General features: G+C 44.4%; 1 long non-coding RNA gene across 1 annotated transcript; it reads right to left on the bottom strand.

The window, feature by feature from the left end:
- Positions 1–146: 146 nt before the first annotated feature.
- LOC118529621 (uncharacterized) lies at positions 147–18,574 on the bottom strand. Its single transcript, XR_004914228.2, has 2 exons — positions 17,682–18,574; positions 147–469 (listed from the first exon to the last, which is right to left on the bottom strand). It is a non-coding gene; the product is annotated as an uncharacterized LOC118529621 (long non-coding RNA).
- Between the last annotated feature and the right edge of the window lie 111 nt (positions 18,575–18,685).

Genomic DNA, 18,685 nt, shown 5'->3' with positions numbered 1-18,685 from the left:
CACCACACTTCTTTTTTTTTTTTTTGGTCACCACACTTCTTATTCACACCTGTTAAGTGTGTGTGTGTTCATCCCTGTTTCAATCTTATAAGTTTAATTTCAAATTCTGGAAAGGGGTAAAAGGAGAAACTGAATCAGATCCCATATCAAGTTCATATTAAAGCATGTTTATTGCAGACACTCAGAAGGTGAGAGGTATGCATTGCTGTACACAAGAAGAAGTTATCAAGATGGCTTACCCTATATTATTTCACCTGGATAAAAGCTTGCTAATGCAGTCACATAGAGAGGAGAAATGGAATTTCTTCATTCTGATGCAAGTTTTTATCTCTTTGGCGGTTGATGTTTTGGTGTGGCCCTTACTGAGATCAAGACAGTTCCATCATCGGCTTGCTTAGCAGTGAGCAAAATGAAGTATTCTTTCAAAGACAGTCACTATGACTCAGGTGACAGACATAGTGTCCATAGGCTAGAAAAGATAAGTAAACCTACAGTTTCTCAATTCAATAAAACACCAATATCCACCAATATTTTCTATGTGCATTGCATGATACAACGAGCTGGAATAGATTCAGAAAAGTGTAACACAGTATACCTACTCCCAAGGGACTCACAACATCCCTGAGAATCTGACACACCTGGCAAGTTCAATAGCAATAAAGAATTCAGCCAAGAACCCAAGATGATATGTTCTAGGGCCTTCAGATAATTGCAAATGAATTATTTGACAAATAGACACATCACATTAGTATGATCCCAGTTAGATCACTGGGGGCTTCTTACTGAAGTGACAGTAAAGCAGAGAGGAAAACAGAAGCATAAAATTTGCCTTCTTCTCTGAGGCAAAATTGAAGAAAAGTAGAAAATGTTGCCCTCTTGTCCAATATGGAATAACGAGCTGTAAGTGCAAGGCCCGTCTTGATAAAAATTCTGACATAGTGCCCCCGGGGTGGCTCAGTCGGTTAAGTATCTGCCTTCGGCTCAGGTCATGATCTCAGGGTCCTGGGATTGAGACCCATATCGGGCTCCCTGCTCAGCAAGGAGTCTGCTTCTCCCTCTCCCTCTGACCCTCCTCCCTGCTTGTGGTCTCTCTCTGTCTCAAATAAATAAATAAAATATTTTTTAAAAATCCTGCCATAGATGAAATTTGTCTTCTTGAATCTCCCAAGTCCAGTCTCTGCTCGCCCACTTCCCCACACCTGCTTGCATAGCACCTTCTTGCTGCCCCCATCTTCCCAAAGCCCCAGCTGAGGCACCTCTCCCTGAGCTCATCTCCCTGGAAAATGTCCTTCAGGAGATTCCTTGTTGCAGCCCCCTCCCTATGCTAGTCCTCCTTCTTCCCCATCCTTCCTTCATAACCTGTTCCCTTGCAAAAGTATTTTTAGCCAGCCACCAGAAAATAGAGAAATCTGATAAATTCACCATTCGATTTTGGAGAATAATAGCGATTTATAGCCAACCCGTGAAAATATTTTTATACTTTAAAAGAGGACACTCAGAGGCACCTGGGTGGCTCAGTCGTTAAGCGTCTGCCTTCAACTCAGGTCATGATCCCAGGGTCCTGGGATCGAGCCCCACATCGGGCTCCCTGCTCTGCAGGAAGCTTGCTTCTCCCTCTCCCACTCCCCCTGCTTGTATTTCCTCTTCCGCTGTGTCTCTCTCTGTCAAATAAATAAATAAAATCTTAAAAAAAAAAAAAAAAGAGGACACTCAGCGATCACAACCCCCAAGATGAATTTCTAGTAGTTGTGACATTGAATGGGAATGGGAGTGGGGGTGGTGGGAAATGAAAAGGGCAGGGACCAGGACAAGAGGAGCTTCTGAACATTGTGCATGAATCTGTGTGTGAATTCCAGCCCTTATCCCATATGTTACATTTTATAATTGGGAGGTATGACTCAATTTTTAAAAATATACTTCTAAATCCATTCAGGAAGTATGTACTGATCCTGCTAGGACAATACCTACAAGAGTCATGTCCTCAATAAATATGTATTATGTTGGTGATGAGGGTCTTAGACCAGACCACTCAAAATACTAGGTTATTGAATTGACAGCCTTATTCTTTGAACAGCAAAATGTAGTAAAATCCATACCCAATTTAGACAGTAAAATATCAAATGATAAATTTCAAGGATATTATGGAGACTAGCCTACCATCTTATCATTGCACAGAAATGTGAGAAAATATAGAAAATTTGAGTAACAAAGTATTCAAATGGATAGACAGTAATAGAACTTTATACCTACAGAGAACATATATTCTTTTGAAATAATATGAAAGTGATAAAAATTGACCACATTCTAGGCCAAAAAGTAGGCCCCAATAAATTTCAAAAAAAAAAAAAAAAATCAGCATTTACAGACCATGTTCTCTGACCACCAAGCAATAAAATTTAACCTTGATAATAAGAGGATAGGTTTTTTAAAATCCCATAAGGCTGGGAGGGTGGAAAACTTTTACTAAGTAATCCTCGGAAAGCATATGGAAAGTTATGAAAGATTTGAAATGCAGCAAAACAAACACTTTATTTATTTATTTATTTACTGTTGAAGATTTTATTTATTCATTTGAGAGAGAGAGAGAGAGAGAATGAGCAGGGGGAGAGGCAGGGGGAGAGGGAGGAGCAGGCTCCCCACTGAGCCAGGAGCCAGGCTCCCCACTGAGCCTAAACATGGGGCTCCATCCCAGGACCCTGGGATCATGACCTGAGCCAAAGGCAGATGTTTAATCATCTGAGCCACCCAGGCACACCAAAACAAACACTTTATATAGCAAAATCTGTGGAGACATAGTGCTAGGAGGAAAATTTATAGCTTAAAATACTTTTATCAGAAATCAAGAAAAATTGAAAACAAATGAACTAATAAAGCATGTTCAAATCAAGAACTTGGAAAAAGTACAACAGAAACAACCCAAAGAAATAAGAAGAAAAAAGAAACAAAGACAAGGAGGGAAATCAATTACAAAAAGAATGAAAAAACAACAGTAAAAAAAAAAGAGGGGGGCGCCTGGCTAGCTCAGTCATTAAGCGTCTGCCTTCGGCTCAGGTCATGATGCCAGGGTGCTGGGATCGAGCCCTGCCATCGGGCTCCCTGCTCCACGGGAAGCCTGCTTCTCCCTCTCCCACTCCCCCTGCTTGTGTTCCCTCTCTCACTGTGTCTCTCTGTCAAATTAATAAATAAAATCTTTAAAAGAAAAAAGAAAAAAGAAAAACAACAGTAACAACAACAACTAAAGAATATCCAGACACCAAAAGCTGTTTGTTCTTGTTTTTTAGGTTAAGTAAACAAATCTGTGGCAGGATTTTAAGCAATAAAAATATTAAAAACAACTATTCTCAAAAACTTTCAAAACAAAAAGAAACAGATACATTTCTGGAAAAGGGCAAAAATACCAAAATTGGCACAAAAGGCACAAGAAAATTTGAATAGAACAACAATCAAATAAAATGACGTGATAACCAAATTTTTCCCAAAGTACAAATGATTTTCCAGGTAAAAACTAGCAATCTTTTAGGAAAGAGATAATCTCTATCTTACTCAGTTTGCTCCATAAAACAAGAGAGAAGGAAAGCATCCTAACATCTTGTATGAGGCAATAGAACTTAAATACAAAACTAGCTAAGGATAACACAAAGGAAGAAAATGCTGGGCTTATTTCACTTACAGACATAAATGTGTGTAAATAAAATATTAGCTAACCTGAACCAACACTGTCCTTAAAAAGCAAGAAATACAAGGATGGTTTAATATCATATCTATATCATTCACCACATTAATGGATTAAAGCAGAAAAACCAATTATTATCTCAATAGATGGAAAAAGACATTCGAGGGGCGCCTGGGTGGCTCAGTTGGTTAAGCGTCTGTCTTCGGCTCAGGTCATGATCCCGGGGTCCTGTGATTGCCCTGTGTCGGGCTCCCTACTCAGCGAGGAGTCTGCTTCTCCCTCTCCCTCTGTCCCTACTTTTCCTTCCCGCTCATGTTCTCTCTCTCTCTCTCAAATAAATAAAATCTTAAAAAAAAAAGACATTTGAAAAAAATCTCTATGATTTTTAAAAGTCCCATAAAACTAGGAATAGAGAAAACTTCCTTAACTTGATAAAGACTGTATGTGCCAAAAGCCTGCGGCAACCATCATGCATAATGGAAAAACTGTAAGTGCACTTGAATTGTGACTGAGAACAATAGAAAAGGGATGCCCATTATCTGTGCTGCTATCAATTACTAAAGGTCTTAGGTAACGAGACGAAGTAAGACAAAAAAATACAAAAGAATTAACAGAGATAAAACTGTAATCTACTTAGAAAATTCAACAGAAACACTAGCTAGAGATGCATAAGGTTGTCAGATGTGAGATCAAATTACCTAGTCAGTGTCATAGCTATACTTTAGCAATAGCTAATTTAAAAATATAGTAGATGAATCACTAAACTCTACCTCTGAAACTAATAATACACTATATGTTAATTGAATTTAAATTACAAATAAATAAAAATAAATAAAAATGCCCCCTTACCAAAAAAAAAAAAAACCTAAGAGAAATCAAGACACCATTCACAAAAACCAGTGAATTATCTCAGAATTAAACTAAAAAATACTGCACAGCATGGTTAAGGAGAACACTATAAAAGAAGATCTGACTGAATAAAGAAACATACTGTGTTTGTAGAAGAATGTCTTCATGTTGTAAATCTGTTAACCTCCTAAATCAAGCTATAAAACCACTGCTATTTCAGTCAAAATTAAGAAACTCAATAAATCATGATAACTTTGTATGGAAAAATAAAAGTCTATGAATGGTTAAGTCGAAAAGAATAATGGGGTCTTCCTTATCATGCATGAAGACATATTCAAGGTTTTAATAATCAAATACTGGTAATGGTAAAAGACTAGACAAATAGCCCAGTGGAGCAGAGTACAGACTCAAAAACAGAGCCATGTTATGGTGCTATGAGTTGACAACTCCCAAACTGCTTTGCATGCATCCTGGGGTTGAACAAATAAGTAAATGGATGGGGGATGATGCAGGCCAGGCTTCCCACCGTTGGAGAGGAAAGTTACCTATAACCAGGAAGGCTGAGGTAGAATGAACCCTGTGGGACTGGATTGGAGTTAGAGACATCAGTATGATCTCATGATTAGCTGAATATAAACAGAGTTGGATGAATACAGAAGTTAGTGCACACATGTATTCTACCTTGGTTGGTTGGTACATATGCATACATTTTTTAGTTCTGTTCACTGATGCGGCCTAAAAGTAGGGACACTCCAGTAGTAATTAGCACACCTGGTGCCCAGATCTTGGTTTTTTGTTTTTGTTTTAAAGATTTTATTTATTTATTTTTATGAGAGAGAGAGAGAGAGCATGTGCACATGCATGGGGAGGGGAGAGGCAGAGGGAGAAGCAGGCTCCCTGCGGAGCAGGGAGCCCAACATGGGACTGGATCCCAGGACCCGGGGATCATGATCTGAGCCGAAGGCAGAGGCTTAACCGACTGAGCCACCCAGGCGCCCCCGATCTTGGTTTTTAATATCATTATCAAATAAAAGGAACTGGGACTCCTTGGAGAAATGACCGATTCTAAGGCTGGGGCAGAGCACACATGAAATGAGCCTGGAGCTCTTGTAGCACCATAAAGTACCAAACGCTGGAGGAAAAAAATGGAGGGGGGGAGGAATAGGTCAAAGGGACACAGGAACCAACCGGAAATAATTCCCAGTAGAACAATCTGAGTGATAATGAACATAGTATTAATGAACATAGTATTAGATTATCATCTATGGTATAAAAGAAATATACCTAAGTCTATACTGATATAAAAAATGATCGCATAAATAAATAAATGGGGGAGAAAATCTTCCTTACAAAGTAAGTTTCCTTACAAATCTTTCTTACAAAAATAATCCAAATAATATATGTAGATGCTCCCTGCTCCAAGAAATGGAGCTTAATTCACAGCCTCCCCCCCTCCTGGGGGGATACTTAGTGAGTAGCTTCCAAAGATTAGATTAGGAAAGAGGGAAATTGGTGAGTCATAGTGGAGAAACATGGTCAACACTACCTTAACTGAGTGGTCAAGGTTAACATCACCAGTGATAAGTTCCATTGCTATCATGTACCCTTGACGTGATATGATGAGGACATCACCTTTATAATATCCTTCCCCAAGCCCATAACCCCAGCCCAATCACACGAAAGATGTCAGACAAATCCAAATCAGAAGGACAGTCTAAAAAATACATCACCCGTACTCTTTAAAACTGTCAAGGTCATGAAAAACAAGGAAAGACTCGGAAACTGTCACAGATCAGATGAGACCGGGGAGAATGACAACACAATGCACTGGATCCTGGAACAGAAAAAGGACCCCAGGGGAAAAGCTGGTGAACTGCAAATCAAGTCTGGACTTTACTTAATAGCAGTGTACCAATGAGGTTTCTTAGTTTTAACAAATGTACCATATAAGCATGAAAAGTACAGACATTGGAGGAAACTAGGTGAGGGTGTATAGAATCCCTCTCTTTTTCGCTTTTCTGTAAATCTGGAATACTCCAACATAAAAAGTTTATTCGAAACAAAGACCCATGCATATGTAGCAACTTGACACAGAATAAACATGGCCCCAAAATTTTGCAATGGATTTGCCATCAGAACACAGGTGTTGTGAAAACCACTGCTGAATCTAAGCCAAATGGGAAAGGAAAGATTCATATCAACATTGTCATCATTGGACACGTAGATTCAGGCAAGTCCACCACTACTGGTCATCTGATCTACACGTGAGGTAGGATTGACAAAAGAAGCATTGAAGAAGTAAAGAGGAGGCTTCTGAGATGGGAAAGAGGCCCTTCAAGGATGCCTGGGGCTTGGATATGCTGAAAGCTGAACATAAGCTGGTATCACCACTGATATCTCCCTGTGGAAATTGAAGACCAGCAAGTATTATGTGACCAGCATTGATGCACCAGGGCACAGAGACTTTATCAAAAACATGATCACAGCACGTCTTAGGCTGATTGTACTATCCTGATTGTTGCTGCTGGTGTCCGTGAATTTGAACCAGATATCGCCAAGAATGGGCAGACCCATGAGCATGCCCTCTGGCTTACACACTGGGCATGAAACAACTAATTATTAATATTAACAAGATGAATTTCTTCAGCCAGAAGAGGTATGTGGAAATTGTTAAGGAAGTCAGCACCTACATTTAGAAAAGTTGGCTACAACCCCAACACAGTAGTATTTATGCCAACTTCTGGTTGGAATGGTGACAACATGCTGGAGCCAAGCACTAACACGCCTTGGTTCGAGGGATGGAAAGTCACCCATAAAGATGGCAACGCCAGTGGAACCATGCTACATGAAAACCTGCATGGCATCTGCCACAACTCATCCAACCGGCAAGCCCTTTCGTCTGCCCCTCCAGGATGTCCACGAAATGAGAGGTACTGGTAATGTCCCTGTGGGCCCAGTGGAGTCTGGCGTTCTCAAACCTGGCATTGTGGTCACCTTTGCTCTAGTCAACATTATAACTGAAGTCAAGTGTGTTGAAATGCACCATGAAGCTTTGAGAGAAGCTCTAGCTCTTTCTGGGATAATGTGGACTTCAATGCCACGAACACGTGTCTGTCAAAAATGTTCATCACGGCAACATGTCTGGTGAGAGCAAAAATGACCCACCAATGCAAGCAGCTGGTTGCATGGTTTCGGGTGATTATCCTGAACCATCCAGGCCACATCAGTGCTGGCTATGCACCTCTGTTGGATTGTGATAGAGCTCACACTGTTTGCAAGTGTGCTGAGCTGAAGGAGATTGATTGCTGTTCAAGGAAAAAGCTGGAAGATGGCTCCACATTCTTGAAATCTGGTGATGCAGCCATTGTTGATATGGTTGCTGACAAACCCACGTGTGTTGAGCACTTCTCCGACTATCCTCTTCTGCGTTATTTTGCTGTTCCTGCCATGAGACAGACAGTTGCTGTGGGTGTCAAAAAAGCAGTGTCCAAGAAGCCTACAGGAACTGGCAAGGTCACCAAAGTCTGCCCAGAACACTCAGAAGGCTAAATGAATATTATCCTGAATAACCTGCCCCCCCATCTTAATCAGTGGTGGAAGAATGGTCTCAATTAGCCGTTTAAATTTAATTGTAAAAGACTGCTTGGTGATAATAATGTATCATAAAACTTCCAGAAGGAAGGGAGAATGTTTTGTGGACCGTGTGTGTGTGTGTGTGTGTGTGTGTGTGTGTGTGTGAGAGAGAGAGAGAGAGAGAGGGAGGGAGGAGAGGGAGTTTTAAGTAGTTTTTACAATCAGTACTTTTTAAAAACAATTTCATCTATTTATTTGACAGAGAGAGAGAGAGAGAGGGAGAGAAAGAGAGAGCACAAGTAGGAAGAGTGGCAGGCAGAGGAAGAGAAGCAGGCTCCCCGCTGAGCAGGGAGCCGGATGCTGGGATCATGATCTGAGCCAAAGGCAGACACTTAACCGAGTCACCCAGGTGCCCCTAGAATCAGTACTCTTTAATGGAAACAACTGGACCCAAAATCTGTCACACAATTTTGAAATCCATTAAAACCAAGTTTAACGACAAAAAAAAAGTGGCACCAAAAATCAATAGGAAAAAGATGGTGTGGTAGATTGCAGAATATGGCCACAAATCCCTCCAAGCCCGGTGTGCATGCCTCTTAGCGATGTGACTTTGTGTTTCCTCCCTCAGGAGGGGGAGGCATTTCTTCACATGCCCAGCAGCCATCTGGATTTTGACGTCTCTGGGAGCAGCTCAGTACCACAACACTGTCATCTTCTCCTCAGCTGACATCCCCTCTCAGAGCATTCCTGGCTTGCTGGTTTAAGTTGTGACAATGTTGTGCATTTGCATTATTTCATTTACTGTCATTGGTCTTTATTTTTCAGTTTACTTCCTTTTGTGTTCGTTAACATTTGAATTACATCCACATTGCCATTTTGCTTTGTTACTATTGAAATAATCCCGGACCACTAATTTCCAACCTAATTGTATTTTCAGAGGGGTTTGTTTTGGGCAAATCACCTAAAGTGCAGGAAGAACGGCAGGCAGGTTGCCATGAGTGCTCTGAAGATGCATATAGTGGGTCATGGTGATTGGCGTGGATAGAGAAGGACAGACCCTGAAAGATTAGGGAGAAGAGCCACGGCAACCCGTGAGGAAAAAAACATTCCAGGTAGAAGCTACAGGAAATGCAAAGGCCCTGAGGTGGGAGTGTGATCAGAGAGCTCAAGAAATAGAATAGGGGCTAGCTTGTGTGCAACTGAGGTCACTTGGAGTGTCAGGTGGGAACAATTCATGGAGCCCTTGAATTAGCAAGGTGAGGTCTTCACTGTATTTGAATTGTCTGGATTTGCAGGTCCCAAACTGTGGGCCAAAGGACTGAGAGCGCCACAAGAAACTCACAGGTTGGAATATTTTTATAAGTTAAAAGAAATACAGCAATTTCTGAGATCTCTTGCAAACTACTAACTCAAGGTAGTTCATAGTTTCAACATTAGATTGTGCTGCTTGTCTTCTGATGATGTCATAGCTTTGCAAAGCTGGGATTTCAGTGGTTACTTCTATTTAAAGGCAGTACCAAGAAAAATGAACATGGAACAGGAAATAAAGATGGAAGTATCTGATCTGATTTCAAGGTTGGAGAATCAGTGACGTGCCCAACAGGTGCACACACCTCAATAGTAAATAACTGTGGTAATGATGTGGGAAACAAAGGCAGAAGAAAGATTATTATGTTTCCTTACTACGTACAGCCAAGTCCTTGGAACAGGCCGAGTGACCTTCCCCTAGGGACTCAACTGCCTGGATGTTAATACTTTGCTAAGGGCAAAAGGCAATCCTAGCCCTCCCCCATCCAGGATCCTGTAAGTCTACTTTAACATATAAAAATATTAAACATTTATATGTTTATACGTATTTTGTTTAACATATGAATACAATGTTTATATGTATTTATATGTTATATAAATAACAGATAAATCTCTAAACCCCCCAAGATACATGTTGACAATCATCCCCCCAGACATATGGCCCACTGATATACATCTGAAGGGTCTCATGACTCAGGTTTTATTAGATGGTAATAAATGACCTTTTCCCAACAATAGCTAGCCCCCTTAAGGTCCCGGAAACCTTGCTTCCAAAATTCCTTAGAGACTTAACGCTCTCCCTAACCCCCTCCCAACTTGGAAGTATACAATGGGCCACTCCTCATGACCCCGGCGCAGCTATTTCTGCCCACGGGTCCTGTCCCCGTGCTTTAATAAAACCACCTTTTTGCATCAAAGATGTTTCAGGAATTCTTTCTTGGCCATCGGCTTCAAACCCTAATGTCTTTCCTACATCAGTTATATAAGAATAAAAGAAAAATATTTTTCTTTCAATAAACATGTATTTTTTTTCCCAAACAGTACTTAATTGTTGGAACATAAATACTTTCGTTAAGTTTGGCTCTAGCTATTTAATAAACAGAGCAGTTCAGGTTTTTGTTTTGACATAGAGATTCTGTGAAAAATCAAGAAGACACTAAGGGCACCATGAACCAAGTTCTATGTCCTTAATCGGAACTCACTTTTGTTGATTCTGAATTCCTGTCAATGGACTTTAATTTGTTTTCCCTTTGGTACACGTTCTCTCGGGAATGACATTTAAATTAAAAAAAAATTTTGTGTACACCCATATTCATAGCGGCATTACTCACGATAGCCAAGAGATGGAAGCTCCCCAAGTGTCCATCAACAGATGACTGGCTAAACAAAATGTGATATATCCATACAATGGAATATTATTCAACATCAGAAAGGAGGGACATTCTGACACCTGCTACAACAGAGCTGAATGTTGAGGACACTATCCTAAGTGAAATAAGCCAGTTACGAAAGGACAAATACTGTACGATTCCACTCATGTGAGGTACCGAGAGCTGACAAAGTCATAGACACGGAGAGTGGGATGGGGGGTGCCAGGGACTGAGGGAGGAGAAATGGGGGGTTAGTGTTTAACGTGTTTAGTATTTCAGTTTTTGAGGATGACAAAGTTCCGGAGGTGGATGGAAGGGATGGTTGCATAACCAGATGAATGTGCTCAAGACCGCTAAACTCTATGCTTAAAAATGGCTAACGTGGTAAGTTTTATGTTTTGCATATTTGACCACAATAAAAAATTATTTTTGAAAATTCATGGGCTCCTGTCACCAGTACTAAGACATAGATTGAGATTCTCACCTACAGAGGGCGCCATTGACAGACCCTAGTGGCATTTCCCTGTCTGGGGCACAGGAGCTGGACCTTCTGGAGCTGCAAGGCACAGTCCTTCCCCATGCCTCTGCAACAGTCCTGGGCCTCCCAGCAGAGCCCCCACCTTCCTGAGGCTCTTGCTGAAGGGTTTTTACCACTGCTGACCAACGGGAAACCAACTGGGCATGTGCGTGACCATCCCCTTCTCTTCTTTAGGGGAGAGACAAAGTCACAGAGGGGGTAATGTAGTGCATCCATACAATGGAATGTTACTCAGCCCTTGAAAAACAAGGAGGCTCTGACAGGTGCTACAACATGGATGAATCTTGAGGACGTTATGCTACGTGAAATAAGCCAGCCACGAAAGGACAAATACTGTATGATTCCACTTATATGAGCACCTAAGGTAGTCAAATTCATAAAGACAGAAAGTAGAATAGTGTTTGTCAGGTCCTGGAAGGAGGGGTGACTGGACAGCTAGTGTTTAATGGGGACAGAGTTTCAATTTTGCAAGAGAAAAAGTTCTGGAGGTGGCGTCAGATTTGGCTGCCATTTTGGAGGAAAGCCGGGTCCCAAGCACTCAGGTATATCACAGAGCATTGGGGGGACAGGGACACTTCTGGGCAGAGGAAGAGGGGAGGAGGTGAGCCAGGCCTGAGGAGCCTGACAGAGTGGACCAGAGGTGGGGAGAAAAAGAGGATATTAAAAAGCCAGGACTGGGGACAATGTCCTAGCCAGTTCACAGGAAAAGGAAAACAAAATCTGGTAATAAAACCCATTCCAGTGTCCCACCAGGGGACCAGGGCCACTGTCATTGAGATGGATAAGTTGGAAACTACTTTCCTTCTTACCTAAGAAGGGAAAGTATATTTGGTCACAGAGACATTCCCAATGGTTCAAATGGAAGTCAAACACTGTCTTATGCTCAATAAATAATAATACACTAAGTCTCCCATGAAATGGTTATATTTATTATCATGGCTACCATCGATGAGGCTTCCATTCTGACTAGCCCTTCAGCTATATTAGCTCTAAACGGTACCACTATCCACACATAAGTATCCAGAGCGGCAGAGCTGGGCTTCGAACCTCTGTGCCTGAGCTCTGACCACAGAACCCATACAACTAACCATGGCCCTACACTCTGCCCTACACCTGTAGGGCAAGCTTGGTTTTCAGAGCTACACGTACTTCTTTCCAACATACTACAGAGCTTCCTTCCATCAGCACACTTTCCTTTCTGATGGCAGAGAGCTGGGTAGGATGGGTGCCCCGCCCCCAACAGGGAAGGGAGGAGAAGACAAGAGGGTGGAGAGGGGGTTAGGGGTCTCTGGAGAAGACTAGGGTCTCTCTCAGGCAGACCTGGCTTCCTGCAGTGTCTGCTGAAGGCAGCAGAGAGCAACCTTAGAGCTTCCATGGGGACCCAGCACCTTCTAGTCTTGAGGGGGAAGGGTCTGCTCTCTTTCAGAAACTGAGCTCACTGCTTTGGATACTTGGGAAGTTTTACACTGAAATCCCCCATGGATCAGAATTCACTCATTCGCAGTGCTCCAAGGACCCCCAGAAGTTTGCTGGCATCGCATTCTTCTTTTAGAAAGAGAAAAATATGATTGACATAGAAACAAACTGGTAGCATATCCAGAAATGAATGAAAAGATGTATTTGAGAAAATGTCAAGGAATGTCAAGGAATCATATAGATTTAGCCCAATTTCCTGAAATCCTACATCTAATTTAAATAGGTTATGGGCTTTTGGAGCCCAAACGGACTGCACAGCCCAAGCTTTTCATTTTGCAGATGTGGAAAACGAGGGCAGGGAGGTCAAATGCCTTTGCATGTGGCAGAGTAGACCCTATTGCACTTGTTGCCTTTGACCTTGGATGGACCGCCCTATAGTCATCAGTTGGCATATTCTTAAAGGCCTCCTTCCGTAGGCCCCCTCACATCCTTCCTAGTGCCCCCTCCTCCCCCAGCCTTCAGTCCTCAGTGAGCAGGCTCTTTGCTATTGATGTGACTATTTGCTGTCAGCTCTATAAACAAACCACCATTTGTTGCTTTCTAAAAATAAGCCTTTTTAGCTCTGGACAACATTCGGCCTCGCTCTCCTGGGCTGAAAGGTTGGTTTCTTTGAGGCTGACAAATGGTGGCTTATGTCTTCTGAGAATAGCAGTAGCCTGTCTTTGTTGAAAGGCCAGAGCTTTACCTCGATGGCCCAGGAGAGAAGCCGGGCGCAGCGCAGGGAGTCTGAGCACACAGCCCACAGACAGCCTCCAATACAGGCTTGGCTCCGTGGGGAGGGAAGGAGCCAGGGTCTCAGAAAAAGGAGGAAAAGAGGCATGTCCCTTAGAGCTGGAAAGAAGGGACAGGATTGTTTCCAAAGAGGAAGGGCGGGGGGGGGGGGGAAGGCATGGAATTAACAATGTCCCACAAAGGCTGCCTCTCACACAGAATGAAGGTGGCAGGTACAGGGGCGCTTCTCACACTTGTGTGCAAGGAGGGGCAAGACCACGAAATGGTGCCATCGCATAGAAAGGGACGCTTTTACTCCATACCGGCGTCCATCCCGGATTTCTGCGTCTTTGCCGGTTAAGAAAGCTTCAGATTCTGCCACAGATGGTCTGTTGGAGTTTGTGTGGTCAGTTTCCACGTCTGAGATCTAGAGACAGTGGTAACATCTCGGCCAGCTTCGCGGGCACGTGACCTGTGCAGTCGCTCGGGACCACATACTCGAAGAGCCCGCACTCGGTTTACATGCTCTGCTGTCGCTGTCTTGAAATTCTTAATTATTTTTGGACAAGAAACCCCGAGTTTTCATGCTGCACGAGGCCAGCGAATTATGTAGCCGGTCCTGGTTCGGTGCTAACCGCGGGGCTGCTATGAGTAGCGACATTTCAGAAGCGCTCTTGCTGGGCTCATCCTCACTCATCACACTGCATTTGCTTTGATTCCGGCTCCTGGAGTCGTGCCGGATAACCAAGTGGCTCCGACTGCTTGTGATTTTTAAAATTCCATCATAGGAGGAAGAGTACGGGGGAGGTAGGGACTGTCTTGGTGGGAAAGGTCATTTCTCTTCATGCCCCAGATGGATTTTACAAGTTTCCCTCTCTTTGAAGTGTGTGCCCCCCCCATTTTCCTGTCCTAAGAGTTTTTATGGTGCCCCAGAGTTGAGGTATTCGACTGTATAATATTTAGAGAGAGGGAAATCGGGGATAGGCAGTAACTGGTTTCCATTTGGTTGGGGCACAAAGGGACTTGGAAGTGTGGGGTTCAGAGAAGAAGATAAATGGAATTCTTTAACTTTCTCGCGAGATTCCAAAATCCTTAAAGAGATCAGATTAGGACTAAAATCTGGCTTTGCAGCAAGTAGCTGAGGGGCAAAGCTGAGGGCAGCCGGGAATTGTCCTTCAGGTTCCTCTCTCCTGTGTCCCACAGTAGCCTGGTCACCCAGCACTGTCCACCCCCTCCCAAGGCCTTTCCAATTTGGCTACTTGCCCCTTCTCTCTGGGCCTGCAAAGCCCCAGCCCCAAAGCATAGCCATAGCCTCCTGGCTACACATCCCCCCAGCCATCCCCTTGAATCCACTCTGATGTTGTTATTGTTTGATTAAAAAAAAAAAAACAGCTTTATGGAAATATAATTCACATACCATGCAACCCACCAATTTAAAGCATAGAGTTTGACATTTTTTGGAATACTGCATTATTAATTTTCTGAAGTTGTAAAACCCTATAGAATTTGCTATTTCAAGGGTACAATTCAGTGGTGTTAATTACATTCACCCTGTTGTGCAACCATCCCCACTATCTATTTCCAGAACTTTTTCATCACCCCAAACAACAGCTCTGGACCCATTAAGTAATAATTCTCCTTTCTCCCTTCTCCCTGCTCTTAGTAACCTCAAATTTACTTTCTGTCTCCATGAATTTGCCTTTTCTAGATATTTCATGTAAGTGGAACCATACAATGTTTATCATATTGTGTCTGGATTATTTCACCTAGCATAATGTTTTTGAGGTTCATCCATGTTGTAGCATGTAGCATGTATCAGAAATCATTCCTTTTTATGTCCACATTTTGTTCATCCACTCATCTGACGATGGGTACTTGGGTTGCTTCTACCTTTGGGCTATTGTGAATAAAGCTGCAGAAAATATTGTCTTACAAGTATCTGTTTGAGTCCCTGCTTTCACTTCTTTTGGGTATAAAATCCCTGGACCCACTTTTGACCCCTCCAGTCCAGTGACACTCAGCAGCCAGACCAATCTTTTACCAACACACACCTGATCACCTCACTCATCTGCTAACAACATTTTGGTGGCTTAGGATAAAGATAGGAATGCTCACAAGGACTTAGGGTAAAGATGGAAGTGCTCACCAAAGTCTCTGGATCCCTGAGCTCTGGCTACCAACATCTCCACATCACCATGCCCCACCCTTTGATTTCTGCCCTGTTCGCTCTAGACTTCTCTCCATTCTTCTATGGAATACTCCTTTTGGATTTCACACATGCTTGTCTCCCTTCCTTCCTTCCTTCCCCCCTTCCTTCCTTCCTTCCTTCCTTCCTTCCCTCCCTCCTTCCTTCCTTCCTTCCTTCCTTCCTTTCCCTCCCCCTCCCTCCCTCCCTCCCTTCCTTTTTTATTTTAAGTAGGCTCCAAAACAGGGCTTGAACTCATGACCCTGAGATGGAGACCTGAGCTGAGATCAAGAGTCAGATGCTTAACTGACTGAGCCACCCAGGTGCTCCACTGGTCCCTTTTTCTAAAATGTTCACCCTCCCAAACACCTAGCTTTGGCTAGTTTTTGCTTGGCAAACTCCTCCCACATTTCCTATTCATCTTACCTTAAAAACAAAACAAAGGAACAAATGAACAAACTAAAAACCAGAAACAGACTCATAAATACAGAGAACAAACTAGTGGTTGCCAGAAGGGAGGGGGCTGAGAGGATGAGAGAAGTAGGTGAAGGGGATTAAAAGGTATAGACTTGGGATGCCTGGGTGGCTCAGTCAGTTGGGTGTCTGCTTTCGGCTCAGGTCATGATCCCAGGGTCCTGGGATCGAGTCCCAGAGTGGGCTACTTGCTCAGAGGGGAGCCTGCTTCTCCCTCTGCCGGCCGCCCCCTTGCTTGTGTACGTGCTCTCTCCCTGACAAATAAATATATAAAATCTTTAAAAAAATAAATAAAAGGTACAGACTTCCAGTTATAAAAGGAATCAGTCTTGGAGGTGAAAAGGACAGCATGGGGAATATAGTCAAGAATATTGTAACAACATATGATGACCGATGGGGACTATATGTATGTGGCGAGCATTTTGTAACATAGAGAATTGTCTCATCACTGTGTTGTGCACCTGAAACTAACAAAACATGGTATGTCAAATATACTCCAATGAAACATTTTTTTTAATTTAAAAAGTCCCTAATGCCTCCCTCTCCACCTCCCACTCAGCTCCCCCTCTCTTTTGCTCTGTGTCCCCTTTTAGTTTATGATCCTCCAGTCACTGTCTTCCTGTCTGTAATAATGACTAATATTGACCGAGCATTTACCGGCTCCAGGCCCTGTCCCTACCCATGTCACCTGTATCAACTAATTAAAGTGTCACAAGCCTGAGACTTTACAGAGAAGGAAACCATGAGGGTGCATGGTTAGTAACGGACCACACCGGCACCTGGAAACCAGTTAATGCCTACACGACCGTAGCAGCATGCCCCAGCCCTGTGGGAGCAAGGTTCCCTGGCGGTGCTAGCTCCCACAGCCCCTAGCACACACCAGTTCATACCTAACCCGGATGGGTGAATGGCTGGGATGCAAACTACACGAGGGACCCGAGTTTTGAGCAAACATTACTTACTCAGTGGCTCCTAGTGCTAGGCATCCTTACCTATCCTCCCAGCCTCAGTTTCCCCAACCCAGAAAGTGCACACTAATATTTATGTCCAAAAGTTATTGAGAAGGTTGACGTTTGTTTTTTGTTTTAAAGATTAAAAGAAATTAATAATCTCTATACCCAACATGGGGCTGGAACTCGCAACCTGGAGATCAAGAGTTGCATGTTTTACCGGCCGGCCAGGCACCGGGAGAAGGTTGAGTATTTGTTTTTTTTAATTAATTAATTTGACAGAGAGAGACACAGCGAGAGAGGGAACACAAGCAGGGGGAGTAGGAGAGGGAGAAGCAGGCTTCCCGCCGAGCAGGGAGCCCGATGCGGGGCTCGATCCTAGGACCCTGGGATCATGACCTGAGCCGAAGGCAGACGCTTAATGACTGAGCCACCCAGGCGCCCCGAAGGTTGAGTATTTTAACATAGATTTTAAAAATTCATTGTGCCTGGTAGAATGGGTCCCACTGAACAAATACTGAGGTTTAACATTTGCCACCCCACCTACAGACAGGGAGGAAGGGGCCAGAAATACCAGTTCCTCCGACGGAGCCCCTGCCGGAGCACTGTGGGACTCCAAGTCATCCAGCCCTTCTGGATCCTTGCGGCGCATCTCTACGAGGGTCCCACAGGTAGATCGGCGCGTCTCGGTTTTCTGTCCCCAAGCCTCCCCGCCGCTGCACTGTGCGGCCCTGGCAGTGGGGAGCCGGCTGGGGCAGTACGCCTGGTCCCGCCCTTGGGCCTCATTATCTACGTTTCCGCTTCAGGCCCGCCGAGAACTTGGCAGGGCCTCCCCGCCGTGTTCGGGAACACTTTGTGCCGAGCGCCCGCCGGCCCAGCCCTCCTCCCTGCCGCCGGCGCTCGCCCAGTCCGCGGGGTTTGGGTCGCTGGGGCCCCCTGGTTCCCGTACCCCGCGCGCAGCCACGAGCCCCCACGCGCTCCCACGCACTTGTCCTCTGTACCCCCGAGCCCGGGTCGCGCAGTCCGCTCCTCGCCCACGGGCTGGGCCTGGGTCACACCGCGCGTAATCGAGAGGTTCCGAAAGATGCGGTGGCCCATTTTAAAACAAAGCCCAATTATTAGCGCTCGGTGCTATTTATGCCGGGTCAGTGTCAGATCCTCTGGGCGCTGCGGACAACCAGTACCCCAAAGAAGCGTAGCCGGAGCAAGAAGAAAGAAACCGGCTCTGGAGCCATCTGACCCGCTTTGAAGTCCCAGTCCCCGAACCCTTCTCGTTCCCGTCCTGGCTGCGTTCGCTTGGGCAAAGCGCGGGGCCTCAGTCTCCTCCTCCGTGAAATGGGGATAACTGTGCGTGCTTGGTAATTCTACACGAGGAGCGCCGCAGGTCGCAGGGACATCAGTGCTGGGGTCCCACACCTCCAGGACCCCACCTTCCCGCGGCCCCTGCCTCGGCCCCGCCCCGGGGGCTCCTGGGCTCAACGCGCGGCGCTGGCTCCAAAGTGCGTCACGGGCACCGGCCGCACTCCTCCCGCAGCCAGGGCGAGGCTGGCACCGGGCCAGCGCGGGCCGGGCCAGGGG

The sequence above is a fragment of the Halichoerus grypus genome, chromosome 1, assembly GCF_964656455.1.
Source record: "Halichoerus grypus chromosome 1, mHalGry1.hap1.1, whole genome shotgun sequence".
Taxonomy (NCBI): Eukaryota; Metazoa; Chordata; class Mammalia; order Carnivora; family Phocidae; genus Halichoerus; species Halichoerus grypus.
The sequence above is the reverse complement of the archived record's forward strand: the minus strand, read 5'-3'. Positions and strand labels throughout refer to the sequence as shown.